This window comes from Pinus tabuliformis, chromosome X, assembly GCF_031772625.1.
Source record: "Pinus tabuliformis cultivar Carrire ecotype Pingquan chromosome X, CPIR1, whole genome shotgun sequence".
NCBI lineage: Eukaryota > Viridiplantae > Streptophyta > Pinopsida > Pinales > Pinaceae > Pinus > Pinus tabuliformis.
In genome coordinates, this window is record NC_142308.1 from 635,749,304 (window position 1) to 635,757,386 (window position 8,083).

Below are 8,083 nucleotides of genomic sequence, written 5' to 3' on the forward strand. Positions count from 1 at the left end.
CACTTAGCTCAGGAAATATTCTAACCATGAATGAGTAAACTGTTGCAGGAGAGAAAAGTGGGCTTTAAAGGAAAATCCTAGCCCAGTGGAGTTGAGAACCACAAAAGCAGGACACTGCTGAAGGAAAAATCGACTATGGAAGAAAATATATAAAATAGCTATTGAAGGGATTAATAGGGGTTTTTGATTCTTATTTTTCCTGGCGAATAAATCTCATCTTGGAGGTAACTGGAGACTACAATTCAAGGTTGGGAGGAAAAGTGCTCATTCCCAAGTGTTCTCCTAGTCACGATTTGTTAGAAATTTTGTTACAATTTCTCAATATTGTAGATGAATATATGATAATTTTAGTTACAACTTCTCAATATTGTAGATGAATATATGATAAATTTATGTTACAATTTGTCAGTATTGGAGATGAATATACGATAGTTTTCTGTTACAATTTCTCATTATTGTAGATAAATATATGATAATCTATGTTACAATTTTGCAGTATTGCAAATGGATAAATGATATTTGTGATTACGGTGTTTTAGTAATGTAGAGGGATATACAAAATGGTTAGTATTTTTTTTATTATGGTTTTTTAGTACTGTAAATGAGTATATAAATAGGTATACATGTTTTGGTGATGAAATGAGTTCTTGTAAAGTAACTTAAAACAAAAGGAACTGACATATGGATTAGAAGACTTAGGATGAGTAGAAGTAATAAGATTTAATTATTCCTAAGAGTTGGTGGAATACTTGTGCGTGAAATTTTAGCAGAAACCTTAATTTAGTTCAAGTTGAAATCCACAGACACGAAAATGGGGTGTGGGGGGTTATCAATTTATTGTTTGGAAGTCTATTTATTAGCTTTAAGGGTAAAAAATAATATAGAAGGTAGGATAAGTAGATTAAAGACTTATTCAAACATGTAATATTGTGTAGATGTAAGAGTTGGCTGTCTGTATAACTGTTTATTGCTTCAAAAAAAAAATCCTATTTCGGTTATCATATGTTTAATTTGGGATGTAATTCCATTCATGTGGACAATATTTGAACGGACGTCGAAAGAAGAATGAGAGTTGAAAAGTTACTACAACTCCATAGGAGGGACATACACATATTCTTCCTGGGGGTCATGGACATGCTAACCATGGTTAATTAATTTGTTAAAAATGCATACATTGTCTTAAGTATACAAATCGACATATCTGAGGGGAAACAAAAGCCAAAGAATTTATGGAATTATCATGTCTGAAGCCCTGAAAGGATCGTACAACCATACTAAGATGAAACTATACAAAAAAAATTCTAGGAGTAACGAAATAGAGTAATGCTATTAGAAAGTAATACCAATGATATCAGGAGTAACAAGAAATGAAAATACCTAAACGAAAATTATATGTGTCCTAATTATTCAACTCTCCTAATTCCAGAGTTTTACTTGATGAAGTTACAACATAAAATACATCATAAGCTTGAATAGAAGAGAACAATAATAGCCCCACGGGTTAGCTCAATCGGTCAAGTCAGGGCCTCGCTAGATGGGAGGTCACAGGGTCAATTCCCAAGAGCTCTTGGGGTCAGGTCTGTGATGGCCGAAAGGTTTGATCCCCTCTAATCAACCTAGTCTCTTACCATGGATGTAGCGGCCACCGAGTGACCAAGGGTGTTCATGAACCACAAATAATAATAATAATAATAATAATAATAATAATAATAAATAAATAAATAAATAATAAATAATAAATAATAAATAATAAATAATAAATAAAATAAATAAATAAATAAAACAAAAACAAAAACAAAAACAAAAACAAAAACAAAAACAAAAACAAAAACAAAACAAAACAAAACAAAAAGAAAAAAAAAGAAAAAAAGAGAGAACAATAATATAAATGGATACTTAGATATTAACTATGCCATTGCTTCACTAAAACAAAACTGAGATATTAACCATATTTTGCTTCAGATACTTTCGTGAAAACGCTGCACAAAGTTCAGTTCATAAAGGACCAATATACTTGAAAAAAATTATATGCACCTTGAGCGAGGCTATGATATTGAATTAAATATTGGTAAAAAGAATAACATACATATTCCAGAGTTCACACCCTAAGGAAAGGGGTAACAACCTTATTTGAGTATAAGGACCTCACTGTAATTACAAGGAGATACATGGTGTTGAAACCCAAGTAGTATTCAAAATAGTCTCATAAATAGAAAGAAATACATACACTGATCAAATCATAACCCCTTTACCACAGGGTACAAAAAAGAAAATAAGAAAGTATTTTACTCAAGATAGCAAGATGAAGTTACTTCAGCCTTAGAGAATAGTACCCTTTACAACTTTCAATAATAATGGCAACATACAAATTTTAAGGGAGTCATCGCATTTGATAGAGCCCGAGAAAATGATTATCACTGACCTGGAGGAGGGACTAAGCTAGGGGTTATAAAATTGTGACTTAGACAAGGTCATGGAGGCCACTGTAACAAAAATATTGCAAAGGAAGCCCTCATATCTATGAGGCGAATATAGAAGACAATATTAGTATTGCATTCACAAGAAAATGAGTCTATCTACATTATAATAAAACCCATAAAGGAAAAGGAGATGATATTTTCATACTTGGTAGGTACTTGGTACCATTGCGCCCATGTTGAATATCAACAAGAAAATCTCTTAAATGGTGTAGAATTATTACTATCATGATGATATATACAAACTAGTGGTTAAGTTAATAGATTCAGGTCTATTCACCTCTAGTGTATATCAAAATGGCACTCTAATTCTAGATCGGAGAACGAAAATGGGGTATCATGGTCTCCAAGAAGCCACGTGACTACACTGGAAGTACCTGGTGTAAACGAAACCAATGACTAACAGAAAACCCAAAAAATGAAAAACTTTGCACAATAAGTGAAATGGGGGAAGTGAGGAAAGTAAGCTACGTGTAAGTAATACTAAACAAAACAAGGTGGGTTGATGAAAGGGACCTTCATCATACATGAATTGTCTAAAATAAAGAGAGAATCAAAACATAGAAGAAACAATTTGAGGCCCAATTGCTAAATTTTGAGACCACCAACTACAAGTAAACGAAACCAATTACACCATTATACAAAGAAATAGGCTACCAATATCTAAGGATAGATGGAGCATATGACAAAGGAAGCCACAATCATGCATCTACGTCCTCGATTAGGTGTCGAGTGCTGAGAGAATACCTGCCAGAAGTGGTTGCGGCCTTGAAACATGTAGCAAGAAGTGGCATAAGGAATGAGAGACAAATGGTAAGGAGATTGGTAATAAAGGGTTAGAGTTTGGGGCTTTGATTCCTAGCTGGTGATCTTCCCTCCCATCATCGTGACTGTTGAAAGGTAAATAGGATGATCACATGCCATCACATGGGGAGAAGGCAATGTGGGGAAAACACAATGCTTGTGGTTTTCTAAAGGTAAAATGATAACCCTTAGCATGAGAAACAATGGCAGAAAATGCTTAATGCGAGGGTAATTCTAGGTTAGCTCTACACCTGTGCAACTTATACATGGACAAATTTCCTTGTTGGAAAATGATACCCTATTAACATGAATATAAATTTGATGAAACGAATATAGTGTAACAGACCTATGCATTCTAACTATGGACATATGTCCTCCTTCAAATGTGATATCTCATTGAAAATATATATAACTTTGGTGAAGAAATATGGTACATCACCTAAAGAGATCAACATATAATTATTGGAAGCATCCAAAGGCTAAGTCGTATTAATGGTGCAATGAAATCGAAAACGATGAGACTGAGACATATTTTTACATAACCATGAGTTTTGGTATAAAGGGGGAGGGGGAGGGATAACTATGTAACCCTCACTTAGTTTTAGGCTATATGTAAAAAAATATAATATACATAACACTTGTGTGATAAATGAATGTGAACTACAAATAAAAATAAAATAAAACAATTTTAATAGTAATAAATGGAATACAAAAAATTAATTTGGTGTGTGACACTTATAATATTCTAAAATATTAAACTACACAAACTAATTTTTCCTTATATTCTAGATTAATTAATTAGTAGTTTTTCTTGAATTTTAATAAATAACTAAAACACAAAAATGAAAGAATAGGCACAATTACACACCATCCACACAAATGAATATAGGATTTACCCTTGGAAACCCAATATGGGAGGAAACATATCTAGAAGGTGAGGCCTATGCTTTGCTCTCATTGTTTCAATTGTAAAAATGCACATACAAAGTAATGGCAACTGATTATGGATTTGCCTTTTGACATTGTGGACTTAATGCGTTTTACAAAATCCTCCTCCTCCATTACTCTCATAATTTACCATTTTGAAATAATGTTCTTAGCTATATAATAAGATATAATGCTAAAGAATGGAATCTGTTCTCTTTCTAAAATCCCATTATTTGGGAAAACATTAAATTTTAGCAAAGTATATAACCCATAGCCACATGAGAACACAAAGATGACCAAAGAAGTGATTGAAGATATGATGTGGATGTATGTGATGGATAAACCATTAAAACAATAAGAGTATTTATATTTGGTTGATTTGATTAAAAAAATAGGTATTGGGCATCCTTAACTATGATCCCATTTGAAGCCTTGTATGGTAGGAAATGAAACAAACTTGTGAGTTAGGATAACCTAGCTAACAGGGCTATTATGGGCTATAATTACTTAAGTAAATGGAAGAGCATATGGTGAAAATAATGAAGAAATTTAAGACTACATAATACATGTAGAAAAATTACGTAGAATAAAGTAGAACACAGAGAGAATTCAAAGTTACTGAACATGTCTTCCTGAAAGGAAATTTAAGGAAAATTCACTAAGATTTGGAAGCTACCCCAAAATAGTAGTAAGATATTGTGGGAATTTCAAAATCCTAGAGATGATTAGTCTTGTTGCATACATGCTTGTTATACCTGCATCCATGTGCATACATTATGTGTTTCATGAGTCTTTTCTTAAAAAGTATGTTCCTATTCCTAACGAGGTAATTGATTAGGTTGTGATTGAGGTGGAGCATGAGAGTGACTTCTAGGTCCAACTAGTGCACATATTGGACAATAAGGTCAAAGTTTTGAACAATTGACCCATTAGCTTGGTAAAGGTCCAATGGACTTGTTTCAATCTTGAAGGTGCTATGTGGGAGCTTGAGGATGTCATCCAGGAGGCGTACTTGTAGAAATTTTACCAGTTTTGCATTCTACATATTTATGTAATGCATTAAGGATATTGCATCTATAAGGAGTATGGGAACCTAATACTCTTAGGTTGTAAATTTACTTATGTTTATAGGCTAGTGAGCCAGTATGGTTTTTGGGTAAGAGTGTTTACGTATATATGTTCTCGTGTTGGAGTTCTTGTGTGATATTAGGAAAGAGAGCATGTGTTCTGAAAAGATAGTGAACCTAGCATTATAAATTGTAATCACATTCATTGATCCGGATTTAAACAGGAACGCAACAAATTACAGAGATAACCATATACACAAAGATGCAACGGAAATAATACTTCATTTCATTAATGGAAAATACTGAAATATGCTTACAAACAGAAATGGCAATAAACTAGCTAGGGCGATGGTAGCTTATCTCTGAGAAGAGATGTGATGGCTACATGCCTCTGAACTGTGTTACAATGAGGCTCGAAGGCCTATTTATTGTTGAGAAACAATGGAAAAACCCTTAACATTCCAAAACCTAACCCTAGGAGATGAAACGCCAAACTGTGGGCCCCGTTTGGGGGTAAGTTGGTACATCAACTTCCTGGGGTCGTAACTTTGGCATATGATCTCCGTTTGACGCGTACAATAGCTCATTAGAAAGATCTATCCGAGCACTATCATTGTTGGCCCGGATTCCCCAAAAAACGTCGTTTAGGGCCTCAAAATGGCTCTGGAAGTTCAGGACCCGAAAAACTGCTAAAAATAGTAAGTTGTGCTACAATTAAGGAAACTGAAAATGCTGAGAAAGACAATGGTGGGGGTCCAGGTGGACTTGGCAGGTGGCCACCAATATCCACCTGGATCATTCCTCCCCCCTTAGGAAGCAATGGTCCCCATTGCGTTGAGCTCCTCCATGAGATGAGGAAACTTCTGCTGAACTTGTTCCCTGGTGAGCCACTTGCCCTGCTGAAGGAGTTGGCCCGCTTTGACAACTCGATACAGTTGGATATTCTGTTGGCGAGTGTTCTTGATCTATGTGTCCATGATCCGATCAGTTGCAGCTTGTTCCATGCAATCTGGATTTAGTTCTGTGGGTTTGAGCTGTTCTGCAATGTCGGATGTGTCTAGCAATGGTGGAAAGTATGGCCGAAGGCGGTCCACATTAAATACTGGGTGCAGGCCAAGGAATGGGGGAATGCTGAGCTCAAATGCATTGTCTCCCATAGCCTTAGTAATGGTGTAAGGACCATATCGGAGTGGTCTCAATTTCCGATAGGCTCCAGTAAGGCGTTCCTTTTGCAAATGCAACCAGACTTTGTCGCCCACCTGAAACTTGTGTGGCACCCGATGTTGATCATGTCGCTGCTTGTACTTGGCATTTGATTTCTCAAGAATGTCATGGACCTGCTGGCGAATATGTTGGATGCGCTCAATGAAGCTGGTGGCCTTATCTGTTTCGGACTGGACATGAGCTGAATTCATGTGAGTAGCTGCAAGTGGCATGGCCACATCAATGGGGCATAGTGGCTGGAATCCCAAACCCACCTGAAAAGGGCTATGGCCAGTGGAGCTGTGAAGAGCTCGGTTGTAGCTGTGCTGAACGTAGGGGAGGCTCTCGTCCCATGTGCGTGGATGCTTTGAGTTATACATGCGCAGAATGTGCACAATCATCCTATTGACAACCTCTGTCTGGCCATCAGTTTGAGGGTGGAAGGCTGTGGACTTCGTGAGTTTGGTGTCCAGCATTGACCAGAGACTGGACCAAAAGGTGCTGAGAAACCGACTGTCCCGATCTGAGATGATAGACTGTGGGATCCCAAAGTGCACCCACACTCGTTCAAAGAAGAGTTTAGCAGTGGCTTCTGCTGTGATATTCTTCTTGCAGGCCATCATAATGGCCATCTTTGAGAACCTGTCGACGACCACAAAAACACAGTCATTTCCATGCTTAGTGGAAGGAAGGCCTGACATGTAATCCATGGAGATGGATTCCCAAGGTCGACTAGGGGTAGGCAACGGGGTATAGAGGCCTTGCTTCTTAATGGTCGGTTTGGCAATGGCACAGGCAGTACATGATTGGATGTACTTCCCAACATCCTGTCGAAGATTCGGCCAATAGAAATAGTTTTGCAGTACTGCCACTGTTTTCTCGACCCCGAAATGCCCAGCAGCCCGACTGTAGTGTGCTTCCCAAATCATCTTGGCACGCTCGCTTGAAGGAACACAGAGGTGACCGAGGTGGCATAATAGGGCATCCTGGAGGTGAAAATCTGCAACCTGCCGACCCTCCAAGAGTGTCTGGTATGTGTGGCCGAATTCTGGGTCGCTTTTGTAGAGGAGTGGCCAATCAGAAGTCTCGTGCCCGCAAGAGTTGAGCACGGTGGTTAGCGCCATGATCGGTGGTCGACTGAGGCAATCTGCAACATTATTGGTGCTGCCCTTTTTATACTTGATATTCAAGTGAAACTGTTGCAGGTATGTAGACCGCTTCTGATGGCGATCATTCTGCAATTTCCCTTGGGTCTGTATGAACTGCAGAGGTCGGTGGTCTGTGTGGATGACCGTTTCCTTCCCCAAAATGTAATTCTTCCATTGTCGGCAGGCCTGTACAATGGAATACATCTCTTTATCATAAGTGGGGTACTTCCGGACTGTGTCTGAAAGTGTTTCACTGTGATATGCCACTGGATGTCCATGTTGAGTAAGGGCTGCCCCAATAGCATAGTCAGAGGCATCTGTCTCGACCTCAAATGGTTGTTGTAAATCTGGTAACGCGAGCACTGGTGCCGTGCAGAGGCGATCCTTCAACTCCCTGAATGACTTCTGTTGAGATTCAGACCAAAAGAATTTTGCTTTCGCCCCGCCCTTGGTGACT